At 33.2% G+C, this 23,034-nt stretch overlaps 1 long non-coding RNA gene across 1 annotated transcript in view; it reads right to left on the reverse strand.

Annotated features, from left to right (window-relative positions):
* Positions 1-1,094: 1,094 nt before the first annotated feature.
* The window catches only part of LOC135849022 (uncharacterized), an 82,383-nt gene continuing 60,443 nt past the window's right edge, over positions 1,095-23,034 (reverse strand). Inside the window, exons 3-4 of the long non-coding RNA XR_010559479.1 lie at positions 9,679-9,762; positions 1,095-1,737 (exon numbers count right to left, since the gene is read on the reverse strand). This is a non-coding gene — a long non-coding RNA (uncharacterized LOC135849022). The remainder of the gene's footprint in view (positions 1,738-9,678; positions 9,763-23,034) is intronic.

The raw sequence follows: 23,034 nt of genomic DNA on the forward strand, positions 1-23,034 counted from the left end.
GTTTGTGCAATTTTTCATAATTTTGTCAACATTATAAAATTTTTCAACTTTTAGTCGATTTTTAAATTTTTTTCGAACAGTTTCGCGTAGGTAGATTAAAATCATCAATCATAAAATTTTCCAATTATTGTTGTCAATTTTTCATTTTTTGTTTTTTTTTTAATTTTACCCAAGTTGTGAAAATGACAAAATATTACCATTTTTTTGTAGTCAATTTTTTCAAAATTGTTCTAAAAATTTCACTCAAGTGGTCAATTGACATTTTCAAGCAGTTCTATAAACAGTTAGAAATTATCATCAACTTTTGATGGTTTATTGTGTTAATTTATTTTATTGGCTATCCAGAAGTTGGTAAAATGTCAAGAATTATTCTTTTAAAGAATTGAAAAAAATCAAAATTTCAAATCGTACAAAACGTACCTACTGAAAATAATGAAAAAAAAATTGAAATTTCAAGAAACCAGCCAAAGTTAATTCTGGTTTGGGAAGTGTATAGAAAAAATTTGAGTAATTTTTAAAAAGGTCGAAATTTTAAATGCAATAGGACTGAAAAGCAATGAAAAAATTGAAATATTCAAAAATCAATTTTAAAATAAATTCTGAAAAATTCCAAGTATTAGTCTTAAAAAAAGCGGATCTGTCCTAAAAAATTGAAAATTTGGAAAATCAATACCCCAGGATTTTTAGATTCTGGATATTTCGAAGGATGATTCATAACATTTTGAGACACCTCTCTACCTACCTATAGATTTGTAAGTAAGTATTTCGGTCTTGATTTCGCCTGTTTTGATTTCGATTGCTGTTTTAAATTTCTCATCGAGTACCTAATAATTTTACAGTAAATTCGATTCTCTGAAGATTAAGTATTCTTGCTCTCTTAAATTCTTATGTACCTACCTAGTACCTACCTCAAAGCACCCGACGAACTTACCTCTGAAGATGGCAGGAAGGAAGAGCACATTTCAGATTTTGACGTGTATTCATCATTCGAATGACATGACACTTCGAATTTTCTCTCGACTCAATTATTCCATGTTCAATTCCATCCAACTTCGAAACTCAGTAATAAATACAAATAAATCGAACACAATTCAAACAGTAAAATAATTAAATTTTATTCAAAACTCAACAAAAACAACAACAGCAATTTCTAATTTACCTAATCGAATACCAAAAAATATTCGAACAAAAAAAAACTTATTGCACATAATTTCCACTAGAAATAAAATAATTATACATTAGAGATAATTAAACTACCTATATAATAACGTTGGTGAAAATTCCTCTAGTACAATTATGCTGATACAGCATTTCAAAGCGTCCAATATCTTACGCGACATCGAATAATTCTTAACTTAAAATGAGCCTTAATTGTATAAGAACTTTACTCGTACGAGATTATTGCTTAAACGAATACAGATTGTCTACCAATGGCATATTCTTTCCCAAAAAAAACTTAAAAAATCGTATACTTAAAATTATCAGGTATCACTTTTTAAAAAGCTGACTAAGCATGAAAACAGCAATAATTAGTAAATATTATGGCCATGCTAAAAAAAATTCTTAAGGAAGTACAATATAAAAAATATATACTTATTCTGACTAATGAAAATATATTATAAACACCGATCAGTCAGTATTGAGCAAGTATCAGAAGTGTAATCTTATAGACATGTAAGTACCTACTTATAGGGTGATTTAAACGTGATGAGATCAATATCTTCAGTTGGAGTCGTTCTGGGAAATAAAAAAATAAACATAAGAAACATAAATTAAACTAAATTCTAAAATTCTCGAACAACCAATAATTTTATAAAAACCTGTATTTTGTTTAAAATAATTAAACAATATTGCCACTCTCATAACTGTACCTATACTTACTTATAGTCTTACATTGGCTGGAAAATAAAAATAAAAATAAGTATAGTTTTGGTCTCCCCCTTCCCCTTCTCGTTCCTTAACCAAACTCCTACGAATTGTTTTCCCTTGCAAACTACTCGTACATTTCACAATAAATACAAATAGGTACAACATTATTCGATAAAAATAGATACGTCCTTAAAGGAAAAAAAAATTAGCAAATGATAAAAATAAAACACATCGGTACAATAATAGATAATACTTTCTTCGACCATCAATCACATAATACGCAAGTTTTTCAGTAAAAAAAAAAAAACATAACAAAACTCGAAGTTGTAAAACAGGATATTCGCCATTTCACTACTTATACTTTACTCATTTACACAAAAAACACATGATCGATGGTCTAACATAAATCATTGGACGATGGTTCACTGGCTCCAGGTATAACATGCATTGTATCCATAAAACTGGAAAAAGAATTAAACGTTTCTGAAGGTTTGCACTCCAACAGGTGCAAGTGTGATACTCTAAACTGACTAAAACACCTGGAGAAGTACAATCCCCCCAAAACGTAGGCATTTTCTTATTCTTTTCGGTTGGTTATCTTCAGGTAATAAGTCCAGGAAAAGGAAAAATCATCCTCGATGTTCTGATGGTTTGATGATCCAACCTCGACATGACGACAGAAAAGCTACACGGCTGAAATCTTTTTTAAATCGTCATGCAGTGGTACATTTTGATAAATACGAGTACATGCTAAGCTGATGCAGGTTTTTTACTTTTCAGGTTCGATAAACTAATTCAATTGTATTTTTTTGTTTTTTTCATCACTCAAAGGAATAGGTAGGTACTGCAAAAGGATAATTCAATTATCTTAAAAAGCTGATATTTTTCTATCTAAATTAGCATAGGTTCAAAAAATACATTTTGTCTTGTTTTTTGTTCGATTCTCGGGCAACTAAATCAAAAATATTTCTTAGCAGAACAACATAAGATGGGGAAAAAAAATCACAATTTTTTAGACAAGCTTTGCAAAAAAAAACTACTCCAGAATACGCATTACCTCATCCACGTGCATCACAAATGAATAGAGGACACTATACAAATACACAGCCAACTACCGAACTACACAATATATCTATCAAATGGGAGAAAAAACAATAAAAATGCAAGCTAATCATTTCTTCTACCAACCATATTACTAATAATGCTGTAAGCAAATACACGAGAAACCAGTATAGGTAGGTAGCCTATTTTATATGCACGTGGAATTGCCATTTAAACAACTTGCATACCTATAGAAAATATTCAAATTAGAGAATTAAAAAAAGATTTCTATGAATATTATAATTATTTAAAACAAAAAATTGAATTAAGTAAATAAAAAAATTCACTATGAGATTCCAAATTGAATACTTGTGGATAAGTATACGATTTTTTCGATTTTTTATTAGAAATATTATGAGCATCGCTATTAATCACCCAAAATTTTCCAAAATAACCATTAGGTACACCATGTTTCCTTTTTTAAAATCAATTTTATAAATTGTCGAAGGGGGGGGGGAGAAGGGAAGGGTGTTTTATGGGCTCTTGTCAAGTTGGGTTTTCAAGATCCGACAATTTTTCATCTCAAATTTCAGCGTACTTATATTCAAGATTCATTTCCACTTTCTCTGGAGATCCCAAAATTGAATAAAAGAGGTAATAAATTTTGTTAAATTTTTTTATTCTCATGAATTTCAGGTTTAAGACGATTTCAAAAAAAAACATCGATTTCAAACAATAGAAAACCTATTTAAAAATGAAGATTTGGAATGTACTGCCATTTTTTTTATATATATTTTTTTGTACTTAAAATTTTTTAAATTCGTAAATACCGAAAATAATTTTTGTTTTGATTCCTTTGTTTTTAATCATTCAGATAAGAACATTAATGATTCATGTATTGAAATATCAATTGAGGATTTAGTCAACAATTTTAATCTTTTTTTTTTTGATACTTACTCAAATGAAAAAAAAAAAAATTAAAAAAAAATTAAAAATTGGTGAATTGTTAAAAATTAAAATCACACAACTAAGCAAAAAATCAATAAAAATCACGATAAAGGAAGTAGATACTTAAGTCTGCAATCTGATTCAATTTTTCCTAAAAGTGTCAAACATATACTTCTATTGAAATTGTCGAAAAATGCCTTTTTTTACTGCCAAAAAGTCTTGGCTTTTTTCAAAATAGGCAAAACGTTCACTCATTTTTCAAAATCGTCCTTAAAGCCTTGAATTTTTGTAAAAATTACATCAAAAACTCCCAAATTTTTACCAAAACTGTCAAAAAATCCTACTCTGTAAAAAACTTGTAAAAAAAGGATCTTCGTTGTACCAAAAAGTGCAAAAAAATCGTACCCGTTGTTGGAAAAAATTTCCAAGACTTCTACTTTTTCTAAAATTGTCAAAAAAATCTCGATTTACAAGCTGTTCAATAATCATTGTCAGAGATCCTCATTTTCTTCCAAAATTTCCAAATGATCTCAATTTTGCAACTAAAATAGCCAAAAATGCTGCATTTCTGCCAAAACTGCCAGAAAAGTCAATTTTCTCCTAAATGGCCAAAAATCGCACTTTTTTTGCTAAACTTTTTGCCAAAACTTTCAGTCTTCATTTTTGTCAGAAATGTCAAGTTTGAAATTTTTTAAAAAGTGCATATTTTTTGGAAAAACGCATCACTTTTTTTCAAAATTGTCAGAAAAATATTCAATTTTTTTGTCAAATTTGTCAATATTTCTATCTTTTAAACAAAAGTGGTAAAAAATGCTACTTTTTTTTGAAATTGTCGAAAATCATTCTTTTTGTTGAAAATTGTCTGAATTCCAACTCAATTATTTTATTTTATATTATTTTCATAAAAATGAGGTCTCCTATCATCAACTTATAAATTTTGATTCCCCAAAATTATTGAAGAGAAAATTTCATTTTTTCCATTTTTTTTTGTAGGACTTTTTGAAAAAATAACCGAGTTTCAAAAAAAGTTTACAAAAAAAAGTCATTTAAAATTATGCAATTTTTGAACGATTTCAGAATTTGATTTTTTTTTGGAAACTGTCTTCTGGATTTTCATTCTTTGGTCGTAAAATAAGTAAAATCGATGACTGAAAGAACAAGAGGTTTCGTTATGCTTGAGCATAAAATTTTAATTGCTCTAAAAATTATTCAGAAAATTTCTCATTTAAAAAAAATGCTAAACTTTTCTCAAAAATCCATGTTTTTCAAAAGAAAAACCAAAGCATATCTACAAAAGAAATATGGAAAAAAGTTCAAATCCTTAAAGGAAGTTCTATACATACTGAAATACCCTACTTAGTAGATGGCAACACTGAAATAAACTCAATAGATGACATTGCAAACACCTTAGCTAGATCTTTTGCAAAAGCTTCTGCAACTGCCTCTTATAGCTCTGCTTTCCAAACACTAAAAACACAAATAGAATCCACCCCCTTAGACTTTTCATCTCAAAATCTAGAACCACACAACTCTCTTTTCTCCCTTGAAGAGCTAAATCATTGTCTAACTAAACTACAACATTAAAGATTCATCCCCTGGACCTGATGAAATTCACCCTCACATGGTAAAGTACCTCTCAGACACTGGAAAAGCAGATTTACTTTAGTTAGGTATATAACAAAATTTAGACTTCTGATTCCTTCCCAAAATTGTGGAAAACTGCAACAATCATTCCAATATTAAAACCTGATAAAAACCCAAATCTGGCATCTAGTTATCGCCCCATCTCCTTAACTTCAGTTCCTTGCAAAATACTCGAAAAAATGGTTATTAAACGTCTTAATTGGTATATTGATTCCTCAAACTCACTTAGCATTTATCAAAGTAAGAAAAGATCTACCCTAGATCACCTCTTTAGTCTCCAAAAAAAAATTAGTTCGGCCTTCCAGAATAAAGAAAGTGTTCTTTCAGTCTTTTTTGATCTTGAAAAGGCATTTGATAAAGCCTGGCGTTATAAAATTCTCCAAAAATTACATTCCATTGGAATTAGAAGGCATTTGGCCTACTTTATTCAGAATTTCTTAACAAACCGTACTTTTAGAGTGAGAGAAGTTAACAATACATACTCAACATTTTTTGAAATTGAAAATAGAGTCCCCCAAGGTTCAGTTCTGAGCACTATCTTATTTATACTTTTGATTGATGACATTTCCAATATTGTTTCTAGACCCATTTCTCTGAGAATCTTTGCTGATGATATATGGGTAGTTCTATCAATTTTACACAATTTTGCAGTATGTTTCCTCGCCAAAAAAAAATTTTTTTGAGAATTTTTTTTTGGTTGGAGTGGTTAATATATACACTCGAGACTTCATTATTAGTGTTGTGCCCAATTCATATCTCTCAGGGGAGTGGGGAGAGCCATTTGAAAATGTGGGGCTTTTCTGCAAATTTCGCATCAAAACTGGTCTTTTTTGAGAGAACTGATCACCTACAAAATTAAGAAAAGTGTTTCAGTAATTCAAATAATTTTTAAATTGAGAATATACCACGGATTTTAAGGATTTCTAGGTGAAAATTTCTCCAGCTTGGTCAAAAAAGTATAAATTCCATGGCGAAGGAAAAAATGTCATTCCCCATGACGGTGGATAAAACTTTATTAAGTAGGGATAATATAAATGTAAAATTGTTTAAATTCGTGTTTTTCAGTGTAAGTAGTATCAGTACTCACCACATAATAATTTTTCAACATTTCTCAGTTTTTCTCTGTTTGTGTATGGCGGAGCTGAGAAACCATGACGAAAGAAGCGGCAAAAAATAAATAACCATATTTTCATGGAATCACGTTTATATATTGCATAGCGATGTTCGGATTCAGAATTTTATCAGTGGACAAGATTTGGTGAACTGCCTAAACAGTTTTTCCATTTTCAAACACCAAAATTTGTAAATAGTGAGCCGTTGGGAATGCATTAAAAATTAACCACGCCGAGGGAACAAAAACTCGAAGACAGAGGTTTGAGGTCACTCCACGGCATATAGGTGTCACTGAAGTGAATTGTGTTCATACTGTAATTTGGGTGTAGTTTTCAGGAATAAAAAAACGAATGTAAACATTGCAGAACATCACCACTCTTTGCTAACCAGCTACGTAACTATTTAAAAACGAGATGCGAGACAGCCATGACGATGGAACTTTTGATCATATAAGGGGGTCTGTGGCCCAGGGGGAGGGGGTTGAATTCAATGTAGTACCTGAAAATGTTATATGGAGACAACTTTTATTGACAAAACCATTCACCATTACTTTTCATGTGCATACTGTAAGTGAAATTTTACACGGACACAAAAAGTGTAAAATTGGTAGAACTACCCATAAACATTTCCTTTTGTTCAAATAATATTCAACTAGCTCTTCGAGTAATCCAAGAAACCCTTGAAAAAATTGAGTCATGGGCAGATTCTGTAATGGTCTAACCTTCTCTGAATCAAAAACCCACTGTATACTTTTCACCAAAAAAAATAAGATTCCTCCAGATCTGATTCTCAACTTCAAAGGACACTCTTTAGTATTCAAAACCACTACTAAATTTCTTGGCTTAACTTTTGATAGAAAACTAAATTGGACTCCTCATTTTCTAAAAGTAAAATCAGATATCATGAAACGCCTAAATCTGTTGAAAATAATCAAAAACACCAAGTATAATCCATCTCGCAAACTCCTACTTCGCTTGTATAAATCTCTAATTCGCAGTAAAATTGAGTATGGAAGCCCATGTTTTGCAAATATCTCAAATAAAACTTCTAATACCTATCCTAAAAACAATTCAAAATTCAGCCCTAAGGATCTGTTTAGGAGCCCTCTATTCCTCTCCAATAGATAGCATTTATTGTGAAGCAGCAGAATAATTACCCCCAGATTTTAGAAGAACTCTCATAACAAACAAATGCATCCACCAACCCTTCCCATCCACTCCAAAACTCAATTAACCCACCCAACCCCCAACATTTTGACCATAATAGAAGGACCCATTTATAATTTCATCACAATGTTGAATGATCTTCAAATCAATCCTAAAACTCTCATCCAAAAACCAATATTATATCCCCCTTGGCTTCTAAAGCCTCCTCAAGTCAATCTACAGCTTATTAACTACTCAAAAAATAGCCATTCTTCATTAGTAATAAAACAGAATTATCTTGAACTGTTATCAGAATACAAAAAATTCAATCTTTGGTTTACAGATGGATCAAAAATACCAACACTTCACACTGGATATGCCTACTCTATGAATGATAGAATTTCACATTTTAAAATCCATAACTGTTCTTCAATCTACACTGCCGAACTCACAGCTATTTTCCACTGCCTCTGTGATATATTCACTTATGAATCAGAAAATAATTAGTAAAGTAGGTGTTTAGGTATTGAGAAAATTTTTTATTTTTTTCTATTTTTTTTGTTGCACTTTTTTAAAAGTACACATATTTTTGATCACGAACTCTTTGAACACCCTGTGTGTATAGAAAAAATAAGCAACGATTTAGCTCTGCTTTTTGTAACTTCTGATAATGATTGGGAAAGAGGAGGGAGTGGAAAACAATTTGCACTTACACCAAAATACTTAATAAATCTTTTTCTAGTATGTATGTAATTGCAATTCAAAATACCCACATAAAAATAAAAATATTCCAACTTTAGTTGCATTTTTGAATTCTAATAATAAAAAATAGCCCTATGAGTGTCTTCACTTTAGTAAATATCATCTAAATTACCCACTTAAATTATTTTACAAAACTTACGCCATGAAATAATTTAAGTTAGTTCGAGGTACAAAAATCATCTATCATCTGAAGTTAAGTTAAATACGAATAACACGAGTAAAAATATTTCAAGCATCAAAAGTTCCTATTACAATGACGAAATATGGGCTAAAATATGAATACCATATGTATAGAAACCCCTATACTCGTATAAAAATTTCTAAAAAAAATACATCAAACGGTAAAAAATAAATTGCATAAATACGTAATTTGCAAGGGACTCATTAGCATGATTTCACAGATAACTGATAAGCATCTTTTGCAAAACGCATCGAACAGATGAACAAAAAAATAAAAAATAAAAAGATAGAACCGAACGTCTGCAAAGCCTAATACGATTTCAGTTTAAAAAATTAATTATTACTTCCCCCTATTCCATACCATTTGGCGACAGGCAATTTTTTCGCAGTTAGTATAGCCTATAGTCTCTCTCACGACTTATTATACTAAGTAACACATCGTTACCATGGTAATGTCTCCTAAGCCGGATACATTTATAGTATCGAGTGTGTCTGTGTCTCACCAAAATCATCACAGTGTTCCTAGGGCTCGGGGACATTGCCTCTTATCATATTGAAAACGTTAAAATTTAGCTGGTAATTTCTTTTTGAAAATTTAGACTATGCTTGATTAAGTAATTAGGTAGGTATACATTTTTTTCAAAAAGGTACTCAGACTCGTGGTCGTATTTTTTCAAAATTGAAAACTTTCTCATTTTAGTTTTAAAAAAAAGAAATACGATATTTTCTTCTCATTCTATGAAAATATCTACGTATCTTAGCTATACTCGTGCATTTTCTCATTTCCTTTGCAATTGGAAAAGTTATCGTGTAACCAAAGAGAAAAATTGATGTGAAACTTTATAGCTATTTTTCAGTTTTCATCAAGAGTTACGCTCTGGTGAAGTTGGCTTTCAACTTTTTATAATTTTTTGACGATTTGAGTTTAGAAATATACACTTTTAGGTACCTCATTCTTTAATAAATTAGAACAAACCTTTACTCTATGATGTCTTCATATTTTTTTTCATCTTAAATTTCATTCGGTAAAAATCTTTACTCTCGTACGTGTATTTTGCATCTGAAACAAAAATACAAAACAGAATAGAATAATAAAGAAATATTCGCAGGCATTTTAAGAGTAGCTTAAAACGAAAAAAAAAATCAATGGTCATCTTATTGTTAGGTAGGTATGAATTTCAAATCGATTATCCCAAACTCATCTACCATTTTGAGACCACATCCTCCATATTTATTTTTCCCTCGACCAACGACCATCATCATAAACCATCGCCGAGCTAAAAATAGCCAACTATCTACCTGGTTTGATTATCATTTAACAGACGAAGTCGAAATATTGCAAACTACGTCAATGTAACCGGTTCGCATCGTAACCACTTAGAATCATCGAGCGGATCTGTGTGTAGCCTATTCTGTAATCAGCTGGAAAATTGTTCGCGATACAATGTAATATATTTTTTAGCAAACATGTCTGCCAACGGCAGCATCGGCACCTGCCATTTTTTTTTCTCATTTTAAAAATCGACCCGACCCGACAATGTTGTACGAGAATCTAGATCTTTATCGAGCACGTGTGTGAACCACTTCGCTGCACTGGTTTTTACCAAGAATTCCAAATGAATCAGTTGTTTATTAAATTATCGTATGGTATTGTTTAATAAAATTATTCGATTCGTCGAAATTCGCCAAAACGACGAGTCTACGAGTCTCCGGTGTAACGTTACTTTTTTTTGATGAATTTGATGTCGATGTTGTTTCAATTGTGTCTGTAAGTATAGGATGCCTGGATGGAGTGTGGCAGTGTTTGTTTTTAAATATTCACACGTTAAATTTTATGTCTAGTTGGCGAAATTATACCACTGATGGGTGTTTGTGTGCGATGGCTTTGATGTGACCGCGATTTATTGGAAATTATAAACTCGTTATTTAAGTCGTGGTTGAAGAGGAACGTTGTATTTCGTTTCGTGAAATTTGCAACTGGATGAAAAATTGAAAATGTAAATAAAGCATTAACTTTGAGTCTTTGAATTGTTTAATTGCATCCTAGAGGCGATGATCATATCTGGTCAAAATCCAATAAAAATAATCAGATCATATCTGACCTAATCAGATCTATTCAAATAGGTTCAAATCGCTCTGATCATATCTAGTTAGAGCTCATTAGAAATTATCACTTTCTTGAGGATAATTAGATAAATGATTGGGGTCTGAACAGATCTAATCTGATCAAAACTTTAAGGATTGGATTTGAGTAATGCCAGAACCGGATCAGGCTTGATCAGACCCATTCAGATGTGGTCAGATCCAATCAGGTCTTCCCTATTGGATTTTATCAGGTTTACCCAAATTATTTTAAAATTGGTATTTCAGTATTTTCAATTTTTTTCTTTTTGGCTGGGACTCTTGCAGATGCAGTTTGGATTTAAGATTTTTCATGTTTGAAGACAATCAGCTGGAATTTGGAGTTTTTTCCTACTAAATTTCTGAAAAATCTTTGTTTTTTATACCCACAGCAAAAGATGTCAAAAATCGCCAAAATATCTCACTTCTTCAATAAAAATAATTTATGCTGAAAAATTTCATTTTTTTTTGCCAAAACTACTTATTTATTTATAATTCCAAAAAATCTTGCTTTTCTTCCAAAAATTGCTTAAAAGTCTCATTTTTTTGCCAAAATGGTCAAAATGTTGCTTTCTTTGTCAGAAATAATTATTTTTTATTTATCTATTTATTTGAAGTAAGTAACAAAAAGAAAAAGCAATCTGCCAGTGCCACAAACAGTATCCCGGTTGGCACATTTCTGGTGATATCTGACTACTCATTTCTGCAGTCAGAAATTGCCGTTTTGACAGTCAGATTTGCAGTCTGACTACAATCAACCAATCAGAAACAAGTATTTTTTTGATATTCCAAGATGGCGCTGACTTGTCAGAAGACTGAGTGGAGATGTGAGTGTGGATCTGACTAGTCAGATCCACACTCAGAACCACAGTCAGATATTTCCGTTTTGGTAGTCAGAAAATACATTCTGACTGATTTGTAGTCAGATCCCTAGTTAGATCATAGATGCACTGTCTAAAAAATACCGTTTTGCCACCTGGGATAACATTTAGCTTACACGCGATTGAGATTGAAATCTCAATGGTAGATCCAATAAGGTGCACCGGGGGAAGTCAGAACGTTTTTTCACAATTTCAACTTTGATCAGCTGTTACTCTCGTACTAATGAACCAATATGGCTGAAATTTGGTATGTAGGTTCCCATAAGGGTTCTTAACCTATGGTAAAAATTTCAGCGCGATTGTCGCAGTAGCTTTCGCACAATCGAATAAAATGTAACTTGTTCTGACTTACCCCACTTTGGGGTAAGTCAGAAAATCTACAAAATTAATTGGCATTATTAGGATTCGACCCTGATCGATGCGCAATATGTCGAATAACATGTTTTCGAGGTCGTAGAATCCAAATCTGGAGTTATTTTTTTTGTAGGAGTGGGGGGTGAGGCGTGGGGAGGGGGCAATTCCAAATTTTTAGTACATTATTGTGTAATATGTCGATTGATATGTTTTCAAGGTCGTAGAATCCGAATCTGCAGTTATTTTTTTTGTAGGAGAGGGGATTGAGGCGTGGGGAGAGGGAAAATTTCGAATTTTTCCCACATTATTGTGTAATATGTCGAATAATATGTTTTCGAAAACGTAGAATCCGAATTTGGAGTAATTTTTTTTGTAGGAGTGGGGGGTGAGGCGTGGGGAAAGGGAAAATTTCAAATTTCTCCTACATTATCGTGTTATATGTCGAATAATATATTTTCTAGGTCGTAGAATTCGAATCTGGAGTTATTTTTTTTGTAGGAGAGGGAAGTGAGGCGTGGGGAGAGGTAATATATCAAATTTTTCCTACACTATCGTGTAATATGTTGAATAATATGTTCTCGAGGTCGTAGAATTCGAATCTGGAGATATTTTTTTGTAGGGGTGGGAGGTGAGTCAAGGGGAGAGAGAGTGAATTACAAATTTTGCCTATATTAATGTGTAGTATGTCGATTGATATGTTTTTGAGGTCGTATAATTCGAATCTGGGGTTATTTTTTCGCAGGGGTATGAAGCGATGTAAGAGGAGAGGAGAAATTTCAAATTTTGCCTATAATCTTGTGTAACATGTTGGTTGATATGTGTTCAAGGTCGCAGAATTCGAATCTTGAGCTAGTTTTTAGGGTCGAGTGCTATTCAAGTATCACCGTTTGGGGAGAGGGTCCCACCCATGCGAACCTACGACTCACTTTCCACCTTCACCATAAAAAATTACTCCGGATTCGAATTCTACGACCTCGAAAATATATTATTCGACATATAACACGATAATGTAGGAGAAATTTGAAATTTTCCCTTTCCCCACGCCTCACCCTCCACTACTACAAAAAAAATTACTCCAAATTCGGATTCAACGATTTCGAAAACATATTATTCGACATATTACACAATAATGTAGGAAAAATTCGAAATTTTCCCTCTCCCCACGCCTCACTCCCCACTCCTACAAAAAAATAACTGCAGATTCGGATTCTACGACCTTGAAAACATATCAATCGACATATTACACAATAATGTAGGAAAAAATTGGAATTGCCCCCTCCCCACGCCTCACCCCCCACTCCTACAAAAAAAATAACTCCAGATTCGGATTCTACGACCTCGAAAACATATCATTCTACGTATTACACATCGATGAAGTCGAATCCTAATTATCAATGTTCACTTTTCTGACTTACCCCATAGCACTAATTTAGGGGGTAAGTCAGAAAAAGCGATATAAATAATGAATAATTGAAAATTAACAAAAATTGAATACTTGGGGTTTTACATTATTGTTTTAGGAATACTTTCACTTATAATATCACTTTTACTGATCATTTCTTCTGAGGTAAAAAGCAGTTTGAAAAACACTGATTACAATTTGAAATCAAATTCAAAACAGCAACTAAAATTGAACCAATGAAAAGCCTGTAAAATGAAACTGGGTCGCGAAATTTTTTATGCTGTGATGAAGTAGGGGTAGTACCCTCAAGTTACCCCTGGGTAGCGCTTCGGCAGATATAAGCCTCGCGCGCATGTCGCGTGATCCTGTCTGGAATAACAACGACAGCAATGCGTTGTCCGATACATTTACGTTGGTGGTTGTGTGTATGCTTGTGTGGGTGTATAAGTACACGCACCGTCTTAACGGTTTTCTGTTTCAAGATTCCATAAAAAACCGATCAAAATCGCACGATCTGAGCAACTTTTTTTCTAATCTGTTTTCACCATTTTACAGAGCATGAAATTTCGAACATTTCCCTCGTTGACAGTACCCATCTAGCGTTTTTAGTTTTCGAGATAATTTAATTCAAAATTGTGTAACTGAAATTCGAAATTTGAATTCAAAATAGCTCAAAAACTAAAAACCCCAGAGGGGTAATGTAATCGAGGGAAATGTTCAGAATATAATGCTCTTTAAAATGAGATATTAACCACCCTTCTAGCCTTTTTCGTTCTTGATATATTTGAGAATAATCGAAAAAACGGCAAAAACAGCCCATTTAAACTCAAAATTTGGGCCCTTTAATTTCAAAATTTTTGCCCCCGCGTATTTTTCCTATATTCTAGAGACGTTAAGCTGTCGATTAAAAAAAAATCAGCTCTCTAGGTGCCATAGATCGGGCTCAGGACTTTTTTCCGATTTTTCGGGTATTTTTCGCGTATTTTTGGGGTATTTATTTTTCTTGCAGCTTTATAGGATAGATTTGCATTCATTCCATCACATGTCCCAGTGGTTAGGTAAGTAGAAAAGTCGCTCTCCATCTGAGAGACTTGGGCTTGATCCCTGGCAGAGCCAAAAAAATTTTCATGAATATTGGACATTGGCAGAATTTATTGTGTAAAAAAATATACTCACTGGTTAATGAGCAGAAAAGTATTAGTGGAAAGTGTTGCAATTCCTGCCACGTTTTTTTGTCAAATATCGTCGGCAGATTTTCACCCAATGGGGTTATGTTTAGATAGTGAGCCAGAAGATTGTGTAGCATGTCTGTAAGGTGGTAATGGTTTTCAAATTTCATTAAGAGACCAGCATGCCATACACGATCTAAAGCTTGGCTTACATCAAGGAAAGCTGCAGCGCAAATTTTTTTCATCATCAAGAGAATTGTCAATTTTTTCAAGGAAAAAAAAACATTTTTATGTTGAAAATTGCAGAAAAGTCTTGCTTTATTACCAAATTGTTTCAAATTAATTCACTGATCTGGGGAAAATTTGTAAAAGTATCACTTTTTTCCAGTAATAATTGTCAACAAGTTCTTTTTTAGGCTTTTTAAAAAAATCTGACTTTTTTGATTACTATTTGATCATTTTTTGAGCTGTGGTGACTGGTGGTTACTAAAGTTAATTTTTTTTCAATCAAGTACCTATAAAAGCATTTTATTAAATAAGTAAGTTAACACATTATTGATAGTTCAAATAGGATGGATACGTTTTCATTGCAAGATGAAAAAGTTATACTGGAAACACAAAAATCTCAATTAATCAATCAATCCAATTCAAGCAATGCCTCAGACTGAAAGTTGTTTACAAAGTTAAAATTTTATGAAATATTCCAAATATTGAGGATACAATTCACTTAACAATTGTGATAACAAGAATCAGCTTTCCTAATGCATTAAAATGTGTGAATGTACCTACATTTGTATTTTTAAAATCAAGTTGGAAAAAATCATTTGTATCACAAAGCGTGTTACCTACCAAAATGTTATAACAAAACTTTCCACTCGAATATACCCAAACTTTTAATGCCTTCCACTCTACAATTATGCAATTCTACAAACACCAACATCCATACCGACTACCGTCTACCCTGAAGGCCCGACGAACAAAAAAGGCGATATTTTATCAAACTGGAAATTCTATTTTCTACGCTCATATGTAATATGTATTAGCACTGTTACTAATGATCAGCAAACGCCTATTCGTCGGATATACATATGTACCTATAGGTACTCGTACATATGTATTTACTAAAACATTGTGCAATTTTTTATGCAGCTTATATGCACCGATAAGGTCCGACGTTCGTTAACGAGCTACACTCCAGTAATAAATAACGAGCTGGGTAATCGAAAACGAACTGCAACCGACTAATTGATGGTCATATGCGCTATGCAATGCCGGTTTCAGTGTAGCTATGCTCTGGTAAGCGTTGTATTGAAACGAATTCCATTTCTCAAGACAGACATATGTACTTACATACAGTATAAATTCAGAAGATACTATAGCCTATTGAATGGTTATCATAGTATTTTTTTTTATTTTATTGCAGTCATTTTAAATTTGAAGTAAGTTATTCAAATTTTATAAAAAAAAATAAGCTTAAAAATCATTCTAAGAAACTTGTGCCGTTTGAAAATTTAGAGAAAGAAAAACTAGAAAACTAAAAAAAAAAAATCGAAAAAAAATTGGGAATGTAAAAAACAGGATTTTTGTTTGGCAAACTTTCAAACAAAAAAAGAACTTTTCAAGCAGGCAAGGCAAAAATCATTTCTTTTTCGACGTTTTGGCAAAAAATCAAAAATTTCTGATCATTTTTAGCAAGAATTACGATCATTTGACTATATCATCAAAAAATCACTTTCTGAGAATTTTGGCAAAAAAATATTACAACTTTTCGTCAACTTGCTAAAAATTGACCATGACTCTTTCAGACAATTTTCACAAAAAAGGTATTTTTTTGATAATTTTGGCAAAAGCAGTGTTTTGGGGGGGGGGTAGTCTTGGCAAGAACAGGAGTATTTTAATATTTTGGCAAAAATGGGCCCTCTTGACAATTTTACCAAAAATGACCCGTTCTGAGAATTTTGACAAAAATAGACACTTTCTTGACTATTTTGCCAAAAATTGACGTTTTTGACATTTTTTGACTCGGGCGAATTTGACAGAAAAGAAAACTAGAACCTTCTGTAGGTAAGCAAAAAAGGAAAAAAAACAGTTTAGAAGTATTCTGCTCAGAAACGAAAAATTTTCAAAAAATCTGTACCTGTAGACATCAATTTTACATCTGTTTTGATAGGTATTTTTCAATCTTTGGGGGCTTTATACAAGCGAACCAACATCATTTGGAAGACCAAGGGAGGATTTTTCTTGAAAATGTGCTTATTTAAAAAGATTCTCCTCATTGAAACGTTTTCAAAAAATTTCTACATACATCAATTTTTTTTATCCTTTTTAATTTTTTTCAAGTGGGGGATGGGGCTCCATACAAGAGAACCGACACCATTTGGGGGTCCAACGAAGGTTTTTTCTTGTAAAGAGGGGTTACCTTATGTATGTAGAACAAAATTCTAATGTTGAAATGAGATATTTTCAAAAAAATATTCGTGATTTTGATTTATCCTCATTTATTGTGATTTTTTTTAACTTTGAGAGGCTCCATATGGTGTAATGGGCCATGAAAAGTTTTCTCTTGAAAAGGGGATTATTTAGAAAACTCCAACGCAGAAACAAACATTTTTGATAATTTTTTTTCGTGTTTCCTCCATTTTTTAATCGGGGGGGGGGGGTGAGGGTGAGGGTTAGACAGCATCACTTTTCTTGAAGATAGGAGAAAAATAAAAAATGGGGAATTATTTTTTCGCTCGAGGTATCAAAATTGGTGGATGGGAGGTAGAAAATTCCAACTTTACAAAATAAGCTACACCCTGATAGAAATTTTTTTTTAAAGATAAAGTTTATTTTCGATTTTCTGGAGAATTTCTGAAATTTGAAAAGGCTATTTAATTAATTCTCAACATTCGCAAAAAATATTTCGTTCTTCAAACGAAACGAGACATTGCAACTTTTAATCACTTTGTTTCAACCTCTCCCCTTCTCCTCAACTCGAAAACAATCGTTTTTGGGCTTTCCAAAACCTCTAGCAAGTTTTCAATTTTCTCTGGAATTTTAAAATAGTTCAGATCGGAAGAATCAAAAATATAACTAGAATATTTTAGTACCTTTAACACTGATTAGTGCTTTTACGTAGATGAGCCTCTCAATCTTTTTAGAACAGAAAATTAAATTTTCGACCAACAGAATTAAAACCTGAAATTTTGGGAACCACATACCACCAACCTAGAAATGAAATTTTGGGTCAAAGGGGTAGGGGAGATAATCTCGAATCGAATTGACAAATAATACTTTTTAAAAGAATTTTCAACAGTTCTGGTAAAAATTAAATTTCTTTGAAAGCTTTTAAATTTGCAAAAAGGTAACATGGGCCAATTAAAAGAATGAGGAAGTAACAAATTTTCATTAGTTTCACCGAAAACGTTCCCAGTTTCAAAAATATCAGGTACACTCCTAAATAAAATTAATTTTGAATCAAAAATAAAATTTTTAATACCAAAAAAATTGCTTAAGATGAAAAAAATTGACTCAAGTGGCTGAAATTTTAAATACAGGTTCGTTGAAACATTTCATGTCAAAACTTCAACAATGATTGAAATTATATAACCAGTGGTTTCAAGTGACCCTCGCAGTGCCCAGATTTTACCTTTTTTTAAAGAACTCAACTACACAACTGAAAAATTTGATTAAAAAAATTCTGTGATGAAGTTGGTGGATATCTTTGAAGGAGGAGGAGGGAATAGAAAGGAAGGGGTCCGATAAACTCGAAATTTCAGTTTTTATTTCCATTTCCCAACTGCCAATTTCACGATTCGGAACTACCCACCAGAAAAATTTCAAAACTGCTGACTCAGATTTTGCTCGACTCATTCGCAATGAAATCTGAATAAAGACCAAAGTCCGATAGGACACTTCGCATTATTCAAATTATTGCAGTACGAGCTCGAAACATGAAAGATGAGATGATCAATGAATCATTACCGGATTTTTCTTCTCATTATAGTGGTATCAAATTCACCTACGAAAAATCGTCTACGACTGCATAAAAAGAAACGCAGACAAGAGTGACATCATTGTAACGAATTTACGAATCCTACCTATGTCTTTTGGTAGGCATTCCGACGAATTATCTTGCATTACAAGATCTCGCATATTGTCTCGTTAGGTAATCGCTGAGTCCGATTAATTATTTTAATTACATTTGCGTGTGAAAGGAAGTACCATGACTAGACAGTAGACATCAAATCGTACACGTCTGGTGGAATTTTTCCAGCACTTTTATATCTACGATTGAGTACCTAATTGCCAAAGCGCAGCGATGAGTTCGTCGGAAAATTGGCTCTGTTCGAAGACCTACAGCATGCTGAAGCAAAAAGCAAATTCTCTCGAGTCTCGACTCGTAAGTTCGCGTTTCGCGCTGGTTTATTGGTATTCATAAAGCACGCGAATTGAAACCGGTTTGAATGGCGTGCTGTAGTCGATTACATTGTATCAGGCAGGTATATCGGTCTCGCCATACCACATACTATACAATGTATCTCTCTAGAGGTATCTCTACTCGTATACCGATTCCCGACCGGCAGCTTTTTCTGCGTTTACGAACCACTAAGTGTATACCATGCCGCTATAAATATACGCATTTGTTCGCGATTCCTCCTCGGCCCTTTCCCTTGGCAAAATTTTTTAACGACGCGACGCGACTGCTTGACATGATGAAGGTGCAAGAAGAGGGCTACCGGCCACCGCGACGCAGATGGGGGGAAATTACACGTAAGTGCAAGGCGGAGTTTGATGCAACGAGTACGACGCGAACACATTCGCCCATCTACGAGTATTCTACACGACGACGACGACGTCTAGAACTGCTCTTAAAATGCACCGAGTACAGTTTTGCAATAAATGCACGTGGAGCTTTCGCGGCCCCCGCAAGAAGGTCAGTCCGTCAAGGACGCCACGTGCCTTCCTCGTTACCGCATTACCGACGACGACCAACGCTGCGAAGTGCGAGGTGCGAGCTTATGTGTCAAATCAGTCTCACTCATGGTGACTGCGACGACGATTCCCCTACATACATATACACTCGAGTGATAAGAGCTAGCAGCCGATGATAACCCAGTAATCGAGAGTGATAGTGGTTACAAAGTATGCTATGCATATGGCTCATAGTCGAGATTAGATACTTACTCAGAATGTTGACAATGATTACATCCCTTTTGACGTGATACTGTAATCGCAAAATTGTCTGCTAAATGCTCGATGACCAATGCGTTGAAGTAGATCCGGAATTAGATGGCGAGATTGGTGGTTTTTTTTACACGTGGGTACAGGGTGAGCGAAAAGAAACTGCTTTATTTCATTTTGATTTGAAACGAGAATCAAAAATAAGTAAAATCAACGAGGGTATGTTTCTAATTTGAGCCATGTTTGAGCTTTTGTTGAATTTACTTATGTAGAAGCTTGAAAAATGTCTGCAAATTCACCAGAAATGTTGACTCGAAATTTCTTAGAAACAAACAATGACAGACCGAACGGAGGGTGCAGGAGGTGCTTCACCCCATCCCCCTCCAAGATGGAAAAATGTTGGCAAAAAGTTGGGAAGAAGTTGTGTAAGCTGGGAAAATCAAAGAGTAACATACCGCAAAAGCCTTGGGGTTTCACTTCTTGAATGACTATAAATTTTTTTTTTAACTTTCACTCTTGCTTTGCTCATGCTCAAAAAATTGCAGATCTGTGGGCCCAAAACGATTCCGGGATCGGGTTTTGGTTTTGGGATCATTTATTCTTATTCATTTCAGGATTGGATTTGTTTTAGCTTTGTTCTTGTGAAATTTTTATTTTGGTTTTGGAATTGAAAATATTGTTTCGGTTCCAGTTTTGAGATTTTCATTTCAACCAATTTTAAGCCCAAATTGACTACTGGACCCTGCAACGAGTTTTAAAAATGGGAGGTATTGACATGGGAAACCTATGGTGTGATTAGTTTAAAGTTTTAAATGCATATTTTGCTTAATTTGCCAAGTAATTTCTATTATAATCTTAATGAATGATGATAAACGATGTAAAATGACAATTATTTATCAAAATAAAATCGGGGAGAAATCAAAAATTCAAATACCGAAACCAAAACAATTTTGTTTCAGTTCTTGATTAATAGGTTCGTCAATTCATTCGTGAACAATTTACCGATAAAGGTCAAGACGCCGGACGTCGTTAAATAAACTTTTGATGATGATAATTCAAATTCTAGGTATGGTGCAATTTTTCAAACATTTTCAAGAAAGAAAAATTAACTGGTAGGGGTATATGTGATCCCTTCAGACAACGTGAAATGCCTTTGTGTTACGTTTGACTCGATCTAACTGCATTCCAGGCATCTAAAAGCAGTTCTTGTGAGTCTGATGCAGCACACATCCACCCAATTATTGTACAGTGATAGGTACATATACATTTTAAAGTCACTCTTTTTGTATAAATGTATCACGATGTAATACCATAGTGAAGAACACTGGCTAGTATACCTAAACTGAACCTTTTTTCTTACCTATACAGTTTTCTATAATGTGATTGGTTTAACCATCTACATTACAAAACAACGTTATCGAAAAAAGGTTACAGGCTAGCTTCCTTCCTATTGGTCAATAGAAATAAGGGTTTTTATATAAATATAAGCTGTATCTAGCTTAGAAACTACCAGACTTTGCTTACCTACTCACTGGCCTGCTGGTCCAGGTGTAGTTGCTGCTGAGTTCTCCTTTTCTCAGTTACCTACATATCCGAATGGGCCACGTGGTACGGACAGATATTTTCCTCAATCTTTTGTGATTTGAACGGGCCCCGTGATACTTATACTTATCGCACTCATTCCAATATCTGAATGGGCCTAGTGGTATGTACAGATATTACACCCTCTCTTTGCAATTTGAATGGGCCTTGTGGTATGGACAAATTGCATCATCGTAAGTATCCAGACCGGGCCTAGTGGTATGGTATGGGTCTCCTTACGACTTAGGGAAATCGTAGGCCTTATTTTTGGTGGCTAAGTATGCGATAGGTCGCAACAAACTTGCAAACCAACTACGGATACTCTCCCACATTACAACTTACAACCACATTGGTCAACCAGGGCCTAGGTAGGCATACCATTACCGAGAAACCCTTTGGAGAAACCTCAGAAATTTAAGAAACAAAACCAAATCGATAACTACAGTATATTGACCCCGATGCATAAAAGTGCAAAATTTCATTCAAAAATTCCAAAAAGCACAATTTTTTTGAAACTTCTTATATTGAAAATGACTGTTTAGTAGCTCGTATTCATACCTCACAAATTGTAAATTTTCTGAAGCTTTTGTCCCCTCCCCTCTGACCTCAGGCAGAATCGAAAATAATCAGTTCTCTTTTTGAATTTGATTTTCAAAGGCCAAAAGATTAGAAAAATAACACGAAAAAATTTGCGAATTTTTGATTTTTGATATTATCAGTACCAACCTTGCAATAATAGAACAATTAAAATTTTTTTGCATGTACATTAAAATCATCGTTTTTGAACATTTAAAAATTATTCAACACTTTCATTTCCAACTCCTCCTTCCAAAATTTGTTCGGATCACAGCTGGCTAATGCATAAAAAATATTGGTGAGGAGGGGGAGGTTCTGTGGTAAAAAGTTGGGAAAATTTCAACTCGCCCATGACACATCACTTCGTCACGTCTCTGAAAATCATTCATTTAAAATGGAAGAACTCAACCTCTTAAAATCAAAATTCCATCTTGAAAAATTGTTTGAAAATCAAATAAGAATCATAAAATTATCTGAGCATCATCTGAGAATTCATCGGATATCAGAAAACACGCATTTCTCAACAGGATAATTTGCTTTCATAATTTTTTTTTCACTTTTAACTTTTTAAAGTTAGGAACAGAAATCAATGGTTTAAAAAAACACTTTATTTTACGTCATCCCCATTTTATTCCAATTTTTCAAAAATTATTGCAATTTTTAATAGTAAATTTGAGCTTGGATCACTTCAGAATTTTCAGGGGAAAAAAAGTATCTTCAAAAAAAAAGAATGAGGAGAAACATGCTATTTTCTTTTTGCCAGTTCTTTTTTTTTTATTTTGCGATTTAGTCCTGGCAATAGTTTGCAATTTCAAAATCAATTTCCACTCGGTGAAAATAATTTTTAAAAAAATGGTCTGAACCAAGAACCAACGTAGGTATAGGTAGGTAAGATACACAATATGTTGTTCACAAGACACCGCATTTTAAAACTTCTATTCTTGAGAACGACTATTCAGAATGTTCCCATGTATTACCTTCTTGCTCGAACAGACGTCTCTACGTGTCCATTGTCCAAACAAGAGATCGCAAAAAAAGAAAAAAAAATAGTATCGACATCTTATCCATTTATTAATAAATTT

This window comes from Planococcus citri, chromosome 5 (assembly GCF_950023065.1).
Source record: "Planococcus citri chromosome 5, ihPlaCitr1.1, whole genome shotgun sequence".
Taxonomy (NCBI): Eukaryota; Metazoa; Arthropoda; class Insecta; order Hemiptera; family Pseudococcidae; genus Planococcus; species Planococcus citri.